We start from the raw sequence: 22,316 nt of genomic DNA, 5'->3' as shown, positions 1-22,316 counted from the left end.
ATGCCTCTGCATTTTCTCCAACAGCCTACCACGTGGAACCTTATCAAAGGCTCCCGGCGTCCTGCTTCTCTATCCCATTGAAAACAATAGCGTGCTTCTTTAGAATTCTTGATCAGTCACTCTCAGAATCTTGACAAGTGATTGCCTTCGGCCCAGTTGAGTTTGATTCTGTCCAACCACATTCTTGCCCATAAAGCTCTAAGATTTCCTTTGTTGACGCGCAGGCTGTGTCTTCAGACTGACCGTATAACTGAACGTTCCCACCGTGAAAGCACCTGTGTGTGTTCCTCGCTCAGTTTCTGAAGGTTGCAGCGCAACGTGACTCAGCCGTATCAATGAAACCGGTGTCCACCTCCATTCTTACCGGTTTGCCGTTCAGTAAGGGAGCGACCGGGGCGTCGGCAGCTATCGCCAGTATCTGTAACAACAACACCTCATTGGTTTGTGCGCCTGGGCTTTTGTCTTCTTGCCCTTTTTGTACCATTTAGGATTTCTTCCTGTACTTTCGCTGCAGGTTATTGGTACTTTCTCCCCCGAGCGCACCCACTTAATATATTCTTTTTTAATGCTGCAGTTTCTGCACACAGCTTCTTTCCAGCAGCAATTTGCTGCTGCCTGACATGTGTTTCCACAGCAGTGGCAGTTTTGTGTCTGCGTTGGTGCTTGTCCCTGGGCCACCATTTTGTGAACTCTCAGCCACCATTTTGTGAGGTGTTGACCTTCCTTGGCTGCGAGTTCCATCACGGTTGCCATTCCCAGCACTTTCATTTAAGTGTAGTCACCTTTGCGTCAGTAATCTCTTCTGGATCGCTTCACATCTTACGGCAGGCTGCTACAAAAGGTAGAGTCTCGTGGGATCTGAGGTGAGTCGGCTAGCTGGATACAAAACCGACTCGGGGCGCATTTTTCGGAAAGGAGATCAGTAACTAGTGGCGTCCCGCAGGGCTCAGTGCTAGGACCTTTGTTGTTTGTGACGTGTAAATAAATGATCTGTACAAAGAGCTGTACAAAACTCCAGTTAGGCTACAATTGGGATATCGCGCGCAATGCTGTTCGGCACACTACCAGAAGGACGTGGATGCTTTGGAGAGGGTGCAGAGAAGGTTTACCAGCACGTTGCCTGCCCTGGAGCGCTTCTGCTGTGAGGAGAGATTGAATAAACTTGGATTGTCGTCACTGCAAAGACGGAAGCTGAGGGGCGACCTGATAGTGGTCGACAGCATACTGAGAGGCATCGAAAGGGTGGGGTGGCGAGTCAGTGGGTACAGGTTCACGGTGAGAGGGGGAAAGTGAGAAGGGAAAAGTGCGGGGAAAGGTTTTCACACAGAGGATGGTGGGTGCCTGGAACGCGTTGCCAGTCGAAGCGCTGGAAGCAGGCACATTAGGAACGTGGGTTGGTACATTAGGAACTTGCAGCGTGGGTTGGTACCTGGGACTTCGATGTTGTGGCTATTACGGAGACATGGGTAGAACAGGGACAGGATTGGCTGTTGCAGGTTCCAGGGTTTAAATGTTTTAGTAGGGTCAGAGGTGGGGGTAAAAGAGGGGGAGGTGTGGCATTGCTTGTCAAAGATAGTATTACAGCTGTGGAAAGGACGATGGATGAAGACTCGCCGTCTGAGGTAGTTTGGGCTGAGGTTAGGAATAGGAAAGGTGAGCTCACCCTGTTAGTAATTTTTTACAGGCCTCCTAATAGTCCTAGAAACGTAGAAGAAAGGATTGCGAGGATGATTCAAGAGAAGAGTGAAAGTAATAGGGTGGTTGTTATGGGGGACTTTAACTTTCCTGATATTGATTGGGAAAGCTATAGCTCAAGTTCGTTAGATGGGTCAGTGTTTGTCCAATGTGTGCAGGAGGGTTTCCTGACACAATATGTAGATAGGCCAACAAGAGGTGAGGCCATACTGGATTTGGTTCTGGGTAACGAACCAGGCCAGGTGTTAGAATTAGAGGTAGGTGAGCACTTTGGGGACAGTGACCACAATTCGGTGACTTTTACTCTCGCGATGGAGAGGGATAAGTGTGCACTACAGGGCAAGAGTTATAGCTGGGGGCAGGGAAATTATGATGCGGTGAGGCATGACTTAGGATGTGTGGCTTGGAAAAGTAAGCTTCAAGACAAGGGCGTAACTGATATGTGGAGCTTGTTCAAGGAGCAACTATTGAGTGTCCTTGATAAGTATGTACCCGTCAGGCAGGGAGGAAAGGGTCGTGTGAGGGAGCCGTGGTTTAATAAGGAATTGGAATCCCTTGTTAAATGGAAGAGGGCGGCCTATGTAAAGATGAGGCGTGAAGGTTCAATTGGGGCGATTGAGAGTTATACGGTAGCCAGGAAGGACCTGAAGAGAGAGCTAAGAGCAGCAAGGAGGGGACATGAAAGGGCCTTAGTTGGTAGGATTAGGGAAAACCCTAAGGCTTTCTATAGGTATGTCAGGAATAAAAGAATGACTAGGGTAGGAATAGGTCCAGTCAAGGATAGTCGTGGGAAGTTGCGTGTGGAGGCTGAAGAGATTGGGGAGACATTGAATGAATACTTTTCGTCAGTATTCAATCAGGAACAGGACATTGTTGTCAATGTGAGTACTGAGTCACAATTAAGTAGAATGGATGGCTTTGAGGTATGTAGAGAAGAGGTGTTGGAAATTCTGGAAAGGGTGAAAATAGATAAGTCCCCTGGGCCTGATGGCATTTATCCTAGGATTCTCCGGGAAGCAAGGGAGGAGATTGCAGAGCCATTGGCCTTGATTTTTATGTCCTCGTTGTCTACAGGAGTAGTGCCAGAAGATTGGAGGCTAGCAAATGTGGTTCCCTTGTTCAAGAAGGGGAGTAGGGATAACCCTAGTAACTATTGGCTGGTGAGTCTCACTTCTGTTGTGGGCAAAATCTTAGAGAGAATTCTAAGGGATAGGATTTATGAACATCTGGATAGGAATAATGTGATCAAGGATAGTCAGCATGGTTTTGTGAAGGGCAGGTCGTGCCTCACAAACCTTATTGAATTCTTTGAGAAGGTGACTAAGGAGGTGAACGAGGGGAAAGCGGTAGATGTGGTGTATATGGATTTTAGTAAGGCGTTTGATAAGGTTCCTCATGGTGGACTACTGCAAAAAACACGGAGGTATGGCATTGAGGGTGAGTTGGAGGTTTGGATTAGGAGTTGGCTGGCTGGAAGAAGACAGAGGGTAGTAGTTGATGGCAAAGGTTCATCTTGGAGTGCCGGCACTAGCGGTGTTCCGCAAGGATCTGTTTTGGGACCATTGCTGTTTGTCATTTTTATAAATGACCTGGAGGAGGGGTTAGAAGGTTGGGTGAGCAAGTTTGCGGATGATACGAAAGTCGGAGGAGTTGTAGACAGTGAGGAAGGATGTGGCAGGTTACAGCGGGATATAGATAAGCTGCAGAACTGGGCAGAAAGGTGGCAAATGGCGTTCAATGTAGCTAAGTGTGAGGTGATTCACTTTGGTAAGAGTAATAAAAAGATGGGGTACTGGGCTAATGGACGGATACTTGGTAGTGTGGATGAGCAGAGGGATCTTGGTGTCCATGTACACAGATCTTTGAAAGTTGCCACCCAGGTAAATAGTGCGGTGAAGAAGGCATATGGCGTACTGGCTTTTATTGGTAGAGGAATTGAGTTCCGGAGTACTGAGGTCATGTTGCAGTTGTATAAGACTCTGGTGCGTCCGCATCTGGAGTATTGTGTGCAGTTTTGGTCGCCATACTATAGGAAGGATGTGGAGGCACTGGAACGGGTGCAGAGGAGGTTTACCAGGATGTTGCCTGGTATGGTAGAGAGATCATATGAGGAAAGGCTGAGGCACTTGGGGTTGTTTTCATTGGAGAAAAGAAGGTTTAGGGGTGACTTGATAGAGGTGTACAAGATGATTAGGGGTTTAGATAGGGTCGACAGTGAGAATCTTTTTCCAAGGGGGCATAGCTTTAAATTAAGGGGGGGTAGGTATAGGACAGATGTTAGGGGTAGGTTCTTTACTCAGCGAGTCGTGAGTTCATGGAATGCCCTGCCAGTAGCAGTGGTGGACTCTCCCTCATTATGGGCATTTAAGCAGGCATTGGATAGGCATATGGAGGATAGTGGGCTAGTGTAGGTTAGGTGGGCTTGGATCGGCGCAACATCGAGGGCCGAAGGGCCTGTACTGCGCTGAATTCTTCTATGTTCTATGTTTAAGGCTCACCTTGTTAGACACGTGAACGGGAGGCGGAACGGCGGGACTGAAACCACGTCTGGGCAACAAGTAGCACGTCCAAACAAGGAGTAGGAATCGGCACAGGCTCGCTGGGCCCTGTGTTATCGACCCGACGTGCCAAAGTCTCCGGCCACGTGTATAACTTTGGTGAATTTCTGCAAATACCTTGTAGACGGGGCTGTGACAGGGACCTTATTGGGGTGTCGACGATAATGAGGGCCACGGCGGGCATTTTTGCTGAGTTTGCAGATGGCACAAAGATAGCGAGAGGGACAGGTAGTTTTGAGGAAACGGGCAGGCTGCAGAAGGGCGTGGAGATGAAGGGCGAGTGGGGAAAGAAGTGACCAAGTGTGCGGTTTTGCACTTTGGTAGCAAGAACAATCGGGTAGACGATTTTCTGAACGAGGGAAAGGCTTTGCAAATCTGAAGCGCTGAGGGTCTTGGGAGTCTTAGTTCCAGGTTGTTTCATGATTAACATGCAGGTTCATCCGATGGTTCGGAAGGCAAATGCAGTGTCGGCATTCATTTCAAGCGGGCGAGAAAAAAGGAGCAGAGACGTGCTGCTGAGGCTGCATCAGACTCTGGTCTGACCACAGGTGGAATATCGGGAGCAGTTTTGTGCCCTGTACCAAAGGAAGGGATGCGCTGGTGTTGGAGGGAGTCTAGAGAAGGTTTACAAGCGTGTTCCCCCTGGGGCTGAAGGGTTTGTCACACGAGGTCTCTGGGTCTATACCCGATGGTGTTTCGAAAGGTAAGGCGGGATCTGACTGAACCTTACAGGCTACTGGGAGGCCTGGTCAGAGTGGATGTGAAGAAGATTAGATTAGATTACATTACATTACAGTGTGGAAACAGGCCCTTCGACCCAACAAGTCCACACCGACCCGCCGAAGCGCAACCCACCCATACCCCTACATTTGCCCCTTACCTAACACTACGGGCAATTTAGCATGGCCAATTCACCTGACCTGCACATCTTTGGACTGTGGGAGGAAACCGGAGCACCCGGAGGAAACCCACGCAGGCACGGGGAGAACGTGCAAACTCCACACAGTCAGTCGCCTGAGGCGGGAATTGAACCCGATGATCCCACTAGTAGGCGAGACGAGGACCTGGAAGTACAGCCTCAGGGTGAAGGGTCGTCCCTTCAGGCTGAGATGAGGTTGCATTTAAGACAGAGATAGAGAGGTTCTTGATTATAAGGGGATCAAGGGTTGTGGGGAGAGGGCAGGAGAATCGGGGTTGAGAAACCTGTGAGCCACGACCGAATGGCGGAGCGTGGGCCGAATGGCCCGATTCTGCTCCTACGTCTTATGGGCCGTCAGACCTTCCGTGGTCTTGCGGTCATGACAGAAAGCAGTTGTTTCCCAGAGGGTGGCGGCGGTCTGGAATGCACTGCTTGGGAGGGTAGCGAGGCGGGGAACCTCAAAACCTTGAAAAACTACTTGGATGAGCACTGGAAATGTCATAACCTTTCCTGGCTACGGACCAAGTGCTGGAAAGTGGGACTAGAGCAGACTTAGAGTAGCTTTGTCAGTGCGGACTCGGAGGGCCAAAGGGCCTCTTCTGTACTGTGTGACTGTGTGGGGAAGCTTTCTGATTCCCATCTGTTGATTGAGGCCGCCCCATTGATGCTTCCTGATGCGGAGCAGCCGGATGGATCCAAGTGCGCATTGAAGGTGAGAGGGTGGCAGAGAGCTTCGGAGCCTCCGTCCGTTTGGTTCAGGTTTCGTCTCGTCCTGATGCAAGCATCGATGTACGTGCTCAGTGGCTACCAATAGAGTGAAGGTGCAGTTGATCACTGACTCCACGCGTGGTGCTGCAGGTTGTAATGTCTAGACGAAAACAGAACTCGCTGCACCCTTCGGGAGAAGGGTCACTGGACTCGAAAAAGCGTTAATTCTGCTTTTTCCCCACAGATGCTGAGGTTTTGCTTACTGGGTGTTTTGCTTTATTTTGCATTTTAGACCTTGCTTTTTGATTGCACAGCCACTATCAAACCATTAGCTTGCTGTTAGCGCTGCAATTAGCACTCTTGAATCTTGATTTGCAATTCTAAGGAAGCAGACCGAATTGGAATGTTTGGAGCCGAACCAATAAAGGCTGATTTGCTGTAAATTGATCTTCACATCCCCGCCCCGTCGTGCTATTCATTTGCACGAGGTGGGTTGGGGGATGGGAGTTCACACTTTCCAAGACAAGATGGATTAGTCTGTAAGAGGTACTGTTCGTAAAGGTGAGCGAGCCGAGATTTCCTGACAGTGAGATTTTTCGGTCAGAATTCGAACCTGCTCCAATCATTTGCCTTGTGGGGAGGCAGGGATTTTTCACATTGGTAACAGCTGAGATTTTTAGAACGTCGAACAGAGCAGCGCAACAACAGGCCCTTCGGCAACTGTGAGAAACAAAACTCACTCACAATTCAGCCTGAGACAAAGCCTTGGAAACAAGAACATTTAATTCTTTACGGCCTTGCAAGAACAGGCGTTTTGCTCAAGCAATCAGGCTAGCAAAAGCGCGCGAAAACAAAACATGTAAGCATTCTTATTCAGTTTGCAAGTTGCGGAATCACGCCTCCCTTTTCCCATCCTATCATAAGCCGATTACCTCACTCGTTTTTCTCTAATTTTCCTTATCTGACTACCCTGCTGTCCTTGTCCTTGTCTGTTACAGCCTGTCTGCTATTTTATCCAGTTCCCCTTATCATACTATAAGCTTATTGTGAAATGCCCCTACTGCTACTTTTGTGGTCAGCTACAACACTTTAAAGTTATTTCTTAGTTTACAACTATTTCTTAAACAAAAACCTCTATATTCGTTAAAATCTTAGCCTTAGGTATGCTGCAAGAATCCCGCGACCGTTTGTGTAATGTTCCCCTTCCCCTCCCCCCACAACACCCCGTCACCCATCTGCAAAAACAACATCTCTAACTGCATTTCTAATCTCCCACAAACTGTCAGGGACATTTAAGCTACTGCTCGGCGAGCACACGCTGGACGGCAGTAAATTGAGGGGTGTGTAGGTTAGGTTGATCTTAGATTAAGAAAACTGCTCGGCACGACATCGTGGGCCGAAGGGCCTGTACTGTGCAATGTTCTAACTGCAGGCACATCCACACACATCAAAGACATGGAGGGCTCGGCTGAATCTATTGCTTTCTTCTCTACGTGTCACGTTTCATCGAGGTAGCGTCCTAGGCCCAAGCATCTTCAGCGAGTGGTGAGAATATGCAGTGCACTGCCTGAGAGAGAGGGTGCTGGAGGCAGATTCAATGGTGACTTTGGTCGGAGGGTCGGATACTTATCTGAAGAGAGAATATTTGCTGCAGGGCGAGTGGGACTGGGGAAGTTGCTCGTGCAGAGAGCTGATGCAGACATGACAGGCTGAATGTATCATTCAATGCGTGCAGTTCTGCAGTTGGTTACCGCCTCCTCAAAAACGCTGTGCTGGTCACGTGAGAAGTCACGTAAGCTTAGCCCTGACCCACTTGATTGGTGAGATACTGACGATCTCTACATGACCATGAGACAGTGGTTCACTGACAGGGGAAAAAAAGCAACTGCTGTAAACGGACCTGCTGCTCTCGTTAGAAATCCTGGGAGGACTACGGCGACAGGGAAACTGTCAGCAGTGATCTACAAGTCTTTGAACAGAATCAAGCTGATTGAAAACATGGAGGACAAATGGGACTTGAGGCAGTCCGCGGTATTGTAGTTATCGCTTCTCGGCCTTTTGGCTAAGATCAAGTGTCTGTTCTTATCAGGACAGGGGTCGAGTTGCGAGTCATCAGAGCTAGTGGAGATCATCGCTGGATCGTGATTGGACGTTGGAGGATCGTTTGGTTGTGCTGACCTGCTATTGGTGGATCTTCATGCTGGCTTCGGCCTAACGCCAATTCAGGGACCAGCCAACCTCCGAGCTATGGCCTCAACAGCTGCGCGCAGCCCTGGCCAGGGGGTTCGAAACACCGTCCGGGTGTCTGTCAAGCAGGTGGAGGGCCGTACACCGGTGGATCGCATCCTGTTTATTAAGAAGGTATTGCTAGGATGCTGTGGGTTCGCTGCAGCAGACGTGTACTGCCTGCAGGATTTCCCTGGGGCAGGCTACTTTGATGTGACCTTCAGGAGTGTGAAGCAGTGCGAACAGCTCCTGAAGGTCTTCAAGGAGAAGGAAGGGGAGCCGCTGTTCTCCATCTTGTCGGCAACCCCATTGTGTGTGCTTCCTGCACAGAGGAGTCGGGTTGTTACAATCCATATGTACAACCCCTACGTTCCAGCGGCTGATGTCCTGACTTTCCTGGGAAGGTACGTCCAAGTTGAGGGAGAAGCCACCGACGTGATCGACCCCTTTGGGATCTGGACCAGTAAGCGGCAGGTCAGAGTGACTCTGAGGGTCGATGGCAATGGGAACATTCTTCACCCACCCTCGAGCTTCGCAATTGGAGGGAACAGAGGCTACCTGACATATGCAGGGCAGCCAAAAGTGTGCCGAGCCTGCGGGAAGTCGGGACATGTGCTGGCGGATTGCAAAGTGACCATCTGCAGGAACTGCAAACAGGAGGGTCACCTGACTAAGGACTGTCAGGAAGAAAAGAGCTGCAACCTGTGCGGAGAGGCGGGCCACGTGTACAAGACCTGCCCAAGACGGGGGGGCCCCACTTACGCACAGATGGCTGGAGGTGGCAAGGCGAGCCGTGGACCCCCAAAGACCAGTAACGTCCACCTAGACAGCAGGGAAACAGAGTCTGGTGGCACCCAGAAAGAAGAACAGGCCGGAGTGGAGGAGGGGGCAGCCAGTGGAGAGACACAGCAGCTAATCCTAGCTCTCGCTGGGCAGATGGAAGCAATGGAGGAGGAGGAGGTAATCGAGCAGGCAGAGGAGTGGATACCGGTTATAAACAGGAAGAGAAAATCCGGCCACGCCCACAAAGCCTCCCAGCAAAGGGGGAAAAGACAGCTGCACGAGGGAGGGACGGCCAGCACTTCGGATGGGGAAGACGGGCACAAAGAACATCATCACCACCAGAAGAAGAGACAGAGCGCCGGAGATAAAGAGGAGGGCATTTCCTCCCAGCCAGGAAACAACGGACCCCCTGAAGTCCACCCTCCACCCAGTGAGAACCAGGGGGTACCCACTGTCCCACAACTACAGGTAACTGAGAGCTGCGATCCTCTGACAGTCCCATTGTCAGACACAGAACTGGACGGTGCGGACCCTTGCCTTGGCTCAATGACACCAGAGCAGGTAAATGACCCCAGTGAGGGCCTGGATAGCTACCTCAGCCCAGAGAAGGTCCAGCAGTTCGTGCACACCATGGGGATGCAGATAGCTACCCCAGAGACAGGACAGTCAAATGGACAAGGGTAACCCCATAAACTGGGGGTTAAAGAAGTTTTTCCTTTGCTCTCATATAACAGGGCACCCACTCAGTTGGTGGGTTCCGCTGAAGCCACAGCTAAATAATAAGAGACTGGATGGTTAATGAAGGGAACTGTAAATAGGATAACTGTAAATTTGAGTAATTCAATCTGTTCTTTACGACATGGAATGTATATATTTATGAACGATATGACAAATTGTACAAGTACCAAAGATTTATTTATATGAATAAAGTATATTTTGAAATAAAAAAAATCTGTTCTTATCAGTTTAATATCTGATACGTCCCTTATCTGGGGACCATATATTAAATTGATTTTTGGAGCAGGGAGATGGAATAGGGGCTTGCTCCGTCCACTCCACACATCGACCTGGTATTGCAGTACCTCCGGGAACGGTGCACCCCTCATCTATAAATCTAAAAACAGCTTCATGTTTATAACTCAGGCTTTCGGTGCTTTGTGTCTGCTGGATGGGTTGGAGTACCAAGTGCTTCATTTCTCACACCTCACATCCAACCGGGCGTGAGTCGATTCAAACTCGTCTGTTCTAAGGTGGCTGCTCAGCTCCCGCTCCCTATCCTTCTCTCGCCATCTCTGTCTCTTGCGCACCTTGACACTTGCTCTCAATGTCATCCCCTCGGACCCCTGCTGCGTGCTGCACCTTCCCGCCAACGCCGGGCCCCGATCACACCACATGGTGTCAGAATTTGGGAGTCGCAGCAACCGTAGCTGCCCACCAGCTTTTCATACTCGCGAGCGACATTTCAGAAAAACAAGAGAAGGTCAACTGTGCTACGTTGCTGCATGCTGCTGGGGATGAAGCTATCTCGGGGTTCAGTCGTTTTGATTTTGATGACTTGAAAGAGAGATTTCGAGAACACTGTGAGCTAGGACAAAAATCATCGGGACGTATTTAAGGCACATGCTTTTCATCAGACTGCAAGGGCAGGCGGAATCGATAGGTACGTATGTGACTGACCGGAAAAACGAGGCAAAGGACTGTGAGTTTCAGCCATTTTCCGATTCACGGAGCCGCGACAGAATCGTGTGTGCTATCACGAATGACTGAGTCAGAGGCAGGTTACTCAGAGAGTCAATTCTCACTGGGAAAAGCAAAGAGACAGCACTAACTCGACAACAGCACGTGAGAAAACGTAGAACAAACAAACCAATGTTTGCTGACCGGAACTGGCCTGGAAAGATAATAAGGCAGGTAGGAGCACTGCAGATTATCCGGCACCTGGGCTGTGTACGCAGGGACTGGCACAACACCCCCTTGCCTTCTTTTGCACTTAGAATGCTGCCAGTTCTGGCTGAGGCAGCAAAGTCAGTCTCACACAAGCAGCGTGTGCCAGCTGTCTGTGACAACAAATTCCAAAGACTCACAACCCTCTGAGAGAAGACGTTTCTCCTGATCTCACTCTTAAATTGGTGCCTCTTTATTCTGTTCAGTTCTAGACACTCCCATGAGGGAAAATGTCCTCTCAGCATTTACCCTGTCGAGCCACGTAAGAATCCAATATGTTTCAATAAGATTGTGTCTCATTCATTTAAACTCAGGATCTACACTCATCTGGAGGTAGGGTTTACCGGGCTCAGTTTTACTGAAAAGCTGACCTCCGGCTAGTTCAGCAAATAGGTCGTTGAGCAAAGGGAAAGGAAACCGCCTAGCACACACCAGCAGGTGAACTGTTGCAGCATGATATTGCGGCTCCGGCACTCAATCCCTCTACGAATGAAACCTAACAGCCTTCTTAACAGCACTATCCACTTGGGTGGCAACTTTCAGGGATCTATGTACATGGGACTCCAAGATCCCTCTGCACATCCACACTACCAAGAATCTTTCCATCGACCCAGTACTCTGCCTTCCTGTTATTCTTCCCAAAGTGCATCACCTCACATTTAGCTGCATTGAACTCCATTTGCCACCTCTCAGCCCAATTCTGCAGTTTATCCAAGTCCCCCTGCAACCTGTAACATTCTTCCACACTGACCACCACTCCACCGACTTTAGCGTCGTCTGCAAATTTACTAATCCATCCACCTATGTTATGCCTGCATCTAAGTCATTTATAAAAATGACAAACAGCAGTGGTCCCAAAACAGACCCTTGTGGCACACCACTAGTAACCGGACTCCAGGCTGAATATTTTCCATCAACCACCACCCGCTGCCTTCTTTCAGAAAGCCAGTTTCTAAGCCAAGCTGCTAAATCACCCTCAGTTCCATGCCTCTGCATTTTCTCCAACAGCCTACCACGTGGAACCTTATCAAAGGCTCCCGGCGTCCTGCTTCTCTATCCCATTGAAAACAATAGCGTGCTTCTTTAGAATTCTTGATCAGTCACTCTCAGAATCTTGACAAGTGATTGCCTTCGGCCCAGTTGAGTTTGATTCTGTCCAACCACATTCTTGCCCATAAAGCTCTAAGATTTCCTTTGTTGACGCGCAGGCTGTGTCTTCAGACTGACCGTATAACTGAACGTTCCCACCGTGAAAGCACCTGTGTGTGTTCCTCGCTCAGTTTCTGAAGGTTGCAGCGCAACGTGACTCAGCCGTATCAATGAAACCGGTGTCCACCTCCATTCTTACCGGTTTGCCGTTCAGTAAGGGAGCGACCGGGGCGTCGGCAGCTATCGCCAGTATCTGTAACAACAACACCTCATTGGTTTGTGCGCCTGGGCTTTTGTCTTCTTGCCCTTTTTGTACCATTTAGGATTTCTTCCTGTACTTTCGCTGCAGGTTATTGGTACTTTCTCCCCCGAGCGCACCCACTTAATATATTCTTTTTTAATGCTGCAGTTTCTGCACACAGCTTCTTTCCAGCAGCAATTTGCTGCTGCCTGACATGTGTTTCCACAGCAGTGGCAGTTTTGTGTCTGCGTTGGTGCTTGTCCCTGGGCCACCATTTTGTGAACTCTCAGCCACCATTTTGTGAGGTGTTGACCTTCCTTGGCTGCGAGTTCCATCACGGTTGCCATTCCCAGCACTTTCATTTAAGTGTAGTCACCTTTGCGTCAGTAATCTCTTCTGGATCGCTTCACATCTTACGGCAGGCTGCTACAAAAGGTAGAGTCTCGTGGGATCTGAGGTGAGTCGGCTAGCTGGATACAAAACCGACTCGGGGCGCATTTTTCGGAAAGGAGATCAGTAACTAGTGGCGTCCCGCAGGGCTCAGTGCTAGGACCTTTGTTGTTTGTGACGTGTAAATAAATGATCTGTACAAAGAGCTGTACAAAACTCCAGTTAGGCTACAATTGGGATATCGCGCGCAATGCTGTTCGGCACACTACCAGAAGGACGTGGATGCTTTGGAGAGGGTGCAGAGAAGGTTTACCAGCACGTTGCCTGCCCTGGAGCGCTTCTGCTGTGAGGAGAGATTGAATAAACTTGGATTGTCGTCACTGCAAAGACGGAAGCTGAGGGGCGACCTGATAGTGGTCGACAGCATACTGAGAGGCATCGAAAGGGTGGGGTGGCGAGTCAGTGGGTACAGGTTCACGGTGAGAGGGGGAAAGTGAGAAGGGAAAAGTGCGGGGAAAGGTTTTCACACAGAGGATGGTGGGTGCCTGGAACGCGTTGCCAGTCGAAGCGCTGGAAGCAGGCACATTAGGAACGTGGGTTGGTACATTAGGAACTTGCAGCGTGGGTTGGTACCTGGGACTTCGATGTTGTGGCTATTACGGAGACATGGGTAGAACAGGGACAGGATTGGCTGTTGCAGGTTCCAGGGTTTAAATGTTTTAGTAGGGTCAGAGGTGGGGGTAAAAGAGGGGGAGGTGTGGCATTGCTTGTCAAAGATAGTATTACAGCTGTGGAAAGGACGATGGATGAAGACTCGCCGTCTGAGGTAGTTTGGGCTGAGGTTAGGAATAGGAAAGGTGAGCTCACCCTGTTAGTAATTTTTTACAGGCCTCCTAATAGTCCTAGAAACGTAGAAGAAAGGATTGCGAGGATGATTCAAGAGAAGAGTGAAAGTAATAGGGTGGTTGTTATGGGGGACTTTAACTTTCCTGATATTGATTGGGAAAGCTATAGCTCAAGTTCGTTAGATGGGTCAGTGTTTGTCCAATGTGTGCAGGAGGGTTTCCTGACACAATATGTAGATAGGCCAACAAGAGGTGAGGCCATACTGGATTTGGTTCTGGGTAACGAACCAGGCCAGGTGTTAGAATTAGAGGTAGGTGAGCACTTTGGGGACAGTGACCACAATTCGGTGACTTTTACTCTCGCGATGGAGAGGGATAAGTGTGCACTACAGGGCAAGAGTTATAGCTGGGGGCAGGGAAATTATGATGCGGTGAGGCATGACTTAGGATGTGTGGCTTGGAAAAGTAAGCTTCAAGACAAGGGCGTAACTGATATGTGGAGCTTGTTCAAGGAGCAACTATTGAGTGTCCTTGATAAGTATGTACCCGTCAGGCAGGGAGGAAAGGGTCGTGTGAGGGAGCCGTGGTTTAATAAGGAATTGGAATCCCTTGTTAAATGGAAGAGGGCGGCCTATGTAAAGATGAGGCGTGAAGGTTCAATTGGGGCGATTGAGAGTTATACGGTAGCCAGGAAGGACCTGAAGAGAGAGCTAAGAGCAGCAAGGAGGGGACATGAAAGGGCCTTAGTTGGTAGGATTAGGGAAAACCCTAAGGCTTTCTATAGGTATGTCAGGAATAAAAGAATGACTAGGGTAGGAATAGGTCCAGTCAAGGATAGTCGTGGGAAGTTGCGTGTGGAGGCTGAAGAGATTGGGGAGACATTGAATGAATACTTTTCGTCAGTATTCAATCAGGAACAGGACATTGTTGTCAATGTGAGTACTGAGTCACAATTAAGTAGAATGGATGGCTTTGAGGTATGTAGAGAAGAGGTGTTGGAAATTCTGGAAAGGGTGAAAATAGATAAGTCCCCTGGGCCTGATGGCATTTATCCTAGGATTCTCCGGGAAGCAAGGGAGGAGATTGCAGAGCCATTGGCCTTGATTTTTATGTCCTCGTTGTCTACAGGAGTAGTGCCAGAAGATTGGAGGCTAGCAAATGTGGTTCCCTTGTTCAAGAAGGGGAGTAGGGATAACCCTAGTAACTATTGGCTGGTGAGTCTCACTTCTGTTGTGGGCAAAATCTTAGAGAGAATTCTAAGGGATAGGATTTATGAACATCTGGATAGGAATAATGTGATCAAGGATAGTCAGCATGGTTTTGTGAAGGGCAGGTCGTGCCTCACAAACCTTATTGAATTCTTTGAGAAGGTGACTAAGGAGGTGAACGAGGGGAAAGCGGTAGATGTGGTGTATATGGATTTTAGTAAGGCGTTTGATAAGGTTCCTCATGGTGGACTACTGCAAAAAACACGGAGGTATGGCATTGAGGGTGAGTTGGAGGTTTGGATTAGGAGTTGGCTGGCTGGAAGAAGACAGAGGGTAGTAGTTGATGGCAAAGGTTCATCTTGGAGTGCCGGCACTAGCGGTGTTCCGCAAGGATCTGTTTTGGGACCATTGCTGTTTGTCATTTTTATAAATGACCTGGAGGAGGGGTTAGAAGGTTGGGTGAGCAAGTTTGCGGATGATACGAAAGTCGGAGGAGTTGTAGACAGTGAGGAAGGATGTGGCAGGTTACAGCGGGATATAGATAAGCTGCAGAACTGGGCAGAAAGGTGGCAAATGGCGTTCAATGTAGCTAAGTGTGAGGTGATTCACTTTGGTAAGAGTAATAAAAAGATGGGGTACTGGGCTAATGGACGGATACTTGGTAGTGTGGATGAGCAGAGGGATCTTGGTGTCCATGTACACAGATCTTTGAAAGTTGCCACCCAGGTAAATAGTGCGGTGAAGAAGGCATATGGCATACTGGCTTTTATTGGTAGAGGAATTGAGTTCCGGAGTACTGAGGTCATGTTGCAGTTGTATAAGACTCTGGTGCGTCCGCATCTGGAGTATTGTGTGCAGTTTTGGTCGCCATACTATAGGAAGGATGTGGAGGCACTGGAACGGGTGCAGAGGAGGTTTACCAGGATGTTGCCTGGTATGGTAGAAAGATCATATGAGGAAAGGCTGAGGCACTTGGGGTTGTTTTCATTGGAGAAAAGAAGGTTTAGGGGTGACTTGATAGAGGTGTACAAGATGATTAGGGGTTTAGATAGGGTCGACAGTGAGAATCTTTTTCCAAGGGGGCATAGCTTTAAATTAAGGGGGGGTAGGTATAGGACAGATGTTAGGGGTAGGTTCTTTACTCAGCGAGTCGTGAGTTCATGGAATGCCCTGCCAGTAGCAGTGGTGGACTCTCCCTCATTATGGGCATTTAAGCAGGCATTGGATAGGCATATGGAGGATAGTGGGCTAGTGTAGGTTAGGTGGGCTTGGATCGGCGCAACATCGAGGGCCGAAGGGCCTGTACTGCGCTGAATTCTTCTATGTTCTATGTTTAAGGCTCACCTTGTTAGACACGTGAACGGGAGGCGGAACGGCGGGACTGAAACCACGTCTGGGCAACAAGTAGCACGGCCAAACAAGGAGTAGGAATCGGCACAGGCTCGCTGGGCCCTGTGTTATCGACCCGACGTGCCAAAGTCTCCGGCCACGTGTATAACTTTGGTGAATTTCTGCAAATACCTTGTAGACGGGGCTGTGACAGGGACCTTATTGGGGTGTCGACGATAATGAGGGCCACGGCGGGCATTTTTGCTGAGTTTGCAGATGGCACAAAGATAGCGAGAGGGACAGGTAGTTTTGAGGAAACGGGCAGGCTGCAGAAGGGCGTGGAGATGAAGGGCGAGTGGGGAAAGAAGTGACCAAGTGTGCGGTTTTGCACTTTGGTAGCAAGAACAATCGGGTAGACGATTTTCTGAACGAGGGAAAGGCTTTGCAAATCTGAAGCGCTGAGGGTCTTGGGAGTCTTAGTTCCAGGTTGTTTCATGATTAACATGCAGGTTCATCCGATGGTTCGGAAGGCAAATGCAGTGTCGGCATTCATTTCAAGCGGGCGAGAAAAAAGGAGCAGAGACGTGCTGCTGAGGCTGCATCAGACTCTGGTCTGACCACAGGTGGAATATCGGGAGCAGTTTTGTGCCCTGTACCAAAGGAAGGGATGCGCTGGTGTTGGAGGGAGTCTAGAGAAGGTTTACAAGCGTGTTCCCCCTGGGGCTGAAGGGTTTGTCACACGAGGTCTCTGGGTCTATACCCGATGGTGTTTCGAAAGGTAAGGCGGGATCTGACTGAACCTTACAGGCTACTGGGAGGCCTGGTCAGAGTGGATGTGAAGAAGATTAGATTAGATTACATTACATTACAGTGTGGAAACAGGCCCTTCGACCCAACAAGTCCACACCGACCCGCCGAAGCGCAACCCACCCATACCCCTACATTTGCCCCTTACCTAACACTACGGGCAATTTAGCATGGCCAATTCACCTGACCTGCACATCTTTGGACTGTGGGAGGAAACCGGAGCACCCGGAGGAAACCCACGCAGGCACGGGGAGAACGTGCAAACTCCACACAGTCAGTCGCCTGAGGCGGGAATTGAACCCGATGATCCCACTAGTAGGCGAGACGAGGACCTGGAAGTACAGCCTCAGGGTGAAGGGTCGTCCCTTCAGGCTGAGATGAGGTTGCATTTAAGACAGAGATAGAGAGGTTCTTGATTATAAGGGGATCAAGGGTTGTGGGGAGAGGGCAGGAGAATCGGGGTTGAGAAACCTGTGAGCCACGACCGAATGGCGGAGCGTGGGCCGAATGGCCCGATTCTGCTCCTACGTCTTATGGGCCGTCAGACCTTCCGTGGTCTTGCGGTCATGACAGAAAGCAGTTGTTTCCCAGAGGGTGGCGGCGGTCTGGAATGCACTGCTTGGGAGGGTAGCGAGGCGGGGAACCTCAAAACCTTGAAAAACTACTTGGATGAGCACTGGAAATGTCATAACCTTTCCTGGCTACGGACCAAGTGCTGGAAAGTGGGACTAGAGCAGACTTAGAGTAGCTTTGTCAGTGCGGACTCGGAGGGCCAAAGGGCCTCTTCTGTACTGTGTGACTGTGTGGGGAAGCTTTCTGATTCCCATCTGTTGATTGAGGCCGCCCCATTGATGCTTCCTGATGCGGAGCAGCCGGATGGATCCAAGTGCGCATTGAAGGTGAGAGGGTGGCAGAGAGCTTCGGAGCCTCCGTCCGTTTGGTTCAGGTTTCGTCTCGTCCTGATGCAAGCATCGATGTACGTGCTCAGTGGCTACCAATAGAGTGAAGGTGCAGTTGATCACTGACTCCACGCGTGGTGCTGCAGGTTGTAATGTCTAGACGAAAACAGAACTCGCTGCACCCTTCGGGAGAAGGGTCACTGGACTCGAAAAAGCGTTAATTCTGCTTTTTCCCCACAGATGCTGAGGTTTTGCTTACTGGGTGTTTTGCTTTATTTTGCATTTTAGACCTTGCTTTTTGATTGCACAGCCACTATCAAACCATTAGCTTGCTGTTAGCGCTGCAATTAGCACTCTTGAATCTTGATTTGCAATTCTAAGGAAGCAGACCGAATTGGAATGTTTGGAGCCGAACCAATAAAGGCTGATTTGCTGTAAATTGATCTTCACATCCCCGCCCCGTCGTGCTATTCATTTGCACGAGGTGGGTTGGGGGATGGGAGTTCACACTTTCCAAGACAAGATGGATTAGTCTGTAAGAGGTACTGTTCGTAAAGGTGAGCGAGCCGAGATTTCCTGACAGTGAGATTTTTCGGTCAGAATTCGAACCTGCTCCAATCATTTGCCTTGTGGGGAGGCAGGGATTTTTCACATTGGTAACAGCTGAGATTTTTAGAACGTCGAACAGAGCAGCGCAACAACAGGCCCTTCGGCAACTGTGAGAAACAAAACTCACTCACAATTCAGCCTGAGACAAAGCCTTGGAAACAAGAACATTTAATTCTTTACGGCCTTGCAAGAACAGGCGTTTTGCTCAAGCAATCAGGCTAGCAAAAGCGCGCGAAAACAAAACATGTAAGCATTCTTATTCAGTTTGCAAGTTGCGGAATCACGCCTCCCTTTTCCCATCCTATCATAAGCCGATTACCTCACTCGTTTTTCTCTAATTTTCCTTATCTGACTACCCTGCTGTCCTTGTCCTTGTCTGTTACAGCCTGTCTGCTATTTTATCCAGTTCCCCTTATCATACTATAAGCTTATTGTGAAATGCCCCTACTGCTACTTTTGTGGTCAGCTACAACACTTTAAAGTTATTTCTTAGTTTACAACTATTTCTTAAACAAAAACCTCTATATTCGTTAAAATCTTAGCCTTAGGTATGCTGCAAGAATCCCGCGACCGTTTGTGTAATGTTCCCCTTCCCCTCCCCCCACAACACCCCGTCACCCATCTGCAAAAACAACATCTCTAACTGCATTTCTAATCTCCCACAAACTGTCAGGGACATTTAAGCTACTGCTCGGCGAGCACACGCTGGACGGCAGTAAATTGAGGGGTGTGTAGGTTAGGTTGATCTTAGATTAAGAAAACTGCTCGGCACGACATCGTGGGCCGAAGGGCCTGTACTGTGCAATGTTCTAACTGCAGGCACATCCACACACATCAAAGACATGGAGGGCTCGGCTGAATCTATTGCTTTCTTCTCTACGTGTCACGTTTCATCGAGGTAGCGTCCTAGGCCCAAGCATCTTCAGCGAGTGGTGAGAATATGCAGTGCACTGCCTGAGAGAGAGGGTGCTGGAGGCAGATTCAATGGTGACTTTGGTCGGAGGGTCGGATACTTATCTGAAGAGAGAATATTTGCTGCAGGGCGAGTGGGACTGGGGAAGTTGCTCGTGCAGAGAGCTGATGCAGACATGACAGGCTGAATGTATCATTCAATGCGTGCAGTTCTGCAGTTGGTTACCGCCTCCTCAAAAACGCTGTGCTGGTCACGTGAGAAGTCACGTAAGCTTAGCCCTGACCCACTTGATTGGTGAGATACTGACGATCTCTACATGACCATGAGACAGTGGTTCACTGACAGGGGAAAAAAAGCAACTGCTGTAAACGGACCTGCTGCTCTCGTTAGAAATCCTGGGAGGACTACGGCGACAGGGAAACTGTCAGCAGTGATCTACAAGTCTTTGAACAGAATCAAGCTGATTGAAAACATGGAGGACAAATGGGACTTGAGGCAGTCCGCGGTATTGTAGTTATCGCTTCTCGGCCTTTTGGCTAAGATCAAGTGTCTGTTCTTATCAGGACGGGGGTCGAGTTGCGAGTCATCAGAGCTAGTGGAGATCATCGCTGGATCGTGATTGGACGTTGGAGGATCGTTTGGTTGTGCTGACCTGCTATTGGTGGATCTTCATGCTGGCTTCGGCCTAACGCCAATTCAGGGACCAGCCAACCTCCGAGCTATGGCCTCAACAGCTGCGCGCAGCCCTGGGCAGGGGGTTCGAAACACCGTCCGGGTGTCTGTCAAGCAGGTGGAGGGCCGTACACCGGTGGATCGCATCCTGTTTATTAAGAAGGTATTGCTAGGATGCTGTGGGTTCGCTGCAGCAGACGTGTACTGCCTGCAGGATTTCCCTGGGGCAGGCTACTTTGATGTGACCTTCAGGAGCGTGAAGCAGTGCGAACAGCTCCTGAAGGTCTTCAAGGAGAAGGAAGGGGAGCCGCTGTTCTCCATCTTGTCGGCAACCCCATTGTGTGTGCTTCCTGCACAGAGGAGTCGGGTTGTTACAATCCATATGTACAACCCCTATGTTCCAGCGGCTGATGTCCTGACTTTCCTGGGAAGGTACGTCCAAGTTGAGGGAGAAGCCACCGACGTGATCGACCCCTTTGGGATCTGGACCAGTAAGCGACAGGTCAGAGTGACTCTGAGGGTCGATGGCAATGGGAACATTCTTCACCCACCCTCGAGCTTCGCAATTGGAGGGAACAGAGGCTACCTGACATATGCAGGGCAGCCAAAAGTGTGCCGAGCCTGCGGGAAGTCGGGACATGTGCTGGCGGATTGCAAAGTGACCATCTGCAGGAACTGCAAACAGGAGGGTCACCTGACTAAGGACTGTCAGGAAGAAAAGAGCTGCAACCTGTGCGGAGAGGCGGGCCACGTGTACAAGACCTGCCCAAGACGGGGGGGCCCCACTTACGCACAGATGGCTGGAGGTGGCAAGGCGAGCCGTGGACCCCCAAAGACCAGTAACGTCCACCTAGACAGCAGGGAAACAGAGTCTGGTGGCACCCAGAAAGAAGGACAGGCTGGAGTGGAGGAGGGGGCAGCCAGTGGAGAGACACAGCAGCTAATCCTAGCTCTCGCTGGGCAGATGGAAGCAATGGAGGAGGAGCTAATCGAGCAGGCAGAGGAGTGGATACCTGTTATAAACAGGAAGAGAAAATCCGGCCACGCCCACAAAGCCTTCGAGCAAAGGGGGAAAAGACAGCTGCACGAGGGAGGGACGGCCAGCTCTTCGGATGGGGAAGACGGGCACAAAGAACATCATCACCACCAGAAGAAGAGACAGAGTGCCGTAGATAAAGAGGAGGGCATTTCCTCCCAACCAGGAAACAACGGACCCCCTGAAGTCCACCCTCCACCCAGTGAGAACCAGGGGGTACCCACTGTCCCACAACTACAGGTAACTGAGAGCTGCGATCCTCTGACAGTCCCATTGTCAGACACAGAACTGGACGGTGCGGACCCTTGCCTTGGCTCAATGACACCAGAGCAGGTAAATGACCCCAGTGAGGGCCTGGATAGCTACCTCAGCCCAGCGAAGGTCCAGCAGTTTGTGCACACCATGGGGATGCAGACAGCTACCCCAGAGACAGGACAGTCAAATGGACAAGGGTAACCCCATATACTGGGGGTTAAAGAAGTTTTTCCTTTGCTCTCATATAACAGGGCACCCACTCAGTAGGTGGGTTCCGCTGAAGCCACAGCTAAATAATAAGAGACTGGATGGTTAATGAAGGGAACTGTAAATAGGATAACTGTAAATTTGAGTAATTCAATCTGTTCTTTACGACATGGAATGTATATATTTATGAACGATATGACAAATTGTACAAGTACCAAAGATTTATTTATATGAATAAAGTATATTTTGAAATAAAAAAAAAAAATAAAAAAAAATAAAAAAAAAAAATCTGTTCTTATCAGTTTAATATCTGATACGTCCCTTATCTGGGGACCATATATTAAATTGATTTTTGGAGCAGGGAGATGGAATAGGGGCTTGCTCCGTCCACTCCACGCATCGACCTGGTATTGCAGTACCTCCGGGAACGGTGCACCCCTCATCTATAAATCTAAAAACAGCTTCATGTTTATAACTCAGGCTTTCGGTGCTTTGTGTCTGCTGGATGGGTTGGAGTACCAAGTGCTTCATTTCTCACACCTCACATCCAACCGGGCGTGAGTCGATTCAAACTCGTCTGTTCTAAGGTGGCTGCTCAGCTCCCGCTCCCTATCCTTCTCTCGCCATCTCTGTCTCTTGCGCACCTTGACACTTGCTCTCAATGTCATCCCCTCGGACCCCTGCTGCGTGCTGCACCTTCCCGCCAACGCCGGGCCCCGATCACACCACATGGTGTCAGAATTTGGGAGTCGCAGCAACCGTAGCTGCCCACCAGCTTTTCATACTCGCGAGCGACATTTCAGAAAAACAAGAGAAGGTCAACTGTGCTACGTTGCTGCATGCTGCTGGGGATGAAGCTATCTCGGGGTTCAGTCGTTTTGATTTTGATGACTTGAAAGAGAGATTTCGAGAACACTGTGAGC

The 22,316-nt window shown here is 49.6% G+C and overlaps 1 non-coding gene and 1 pseudogene across 1 annotated transcript; both read left to right on the top strand.

Annotated features, from left to right (window-relative positions):
* Positions 1–9,820: 9,820 nt before the first annotated feature.
* On the top strand, positions 9,821–9,993 carry LOC148148465 (U2 spliceosomal RNA; annotated as a pseudogene).
* An 11,641-nt stretch (positions 9,994–21,634) lies between these two features.
* LOC148148464 (U2 spliceosomal RNA) lies at positions 21,635–21,834 on the top strand. Its single transcript, XR_015758973.1, has one exon. It is a non-coding gene; the product is annotated as a U2 spliceosomal RNA (small nuclear RNA).
* The last annotated feature ends 482 nt before the right edge of the window (positions 21,835–22,316 follow it).

Source organism: Chiloscyllium plagiosum, unplaced genomic scaffold, assembly GCF_037043375.1.
Source record: "Chiloscyllium plagiosum isolate Xiang-an unplaced genomic scaffold, Cpla_swu_hap1 HiC_scaffold_12, whole genome shotgun sequence".
In the NCBI taxonomy this organism is placed as follows: Eukaryota; Metazoa; Chordata; class Chondrichthyes; order Orectolobiformes; family Hemiscylliidae; genus Chiloscyllium; species Chiloscyllium plagiosum.
The sequence above is the reverse complement of the archived record's forward strand: the minus strand, read 5'-3'. Positions and strand labels throughout refer to the sequence as shown.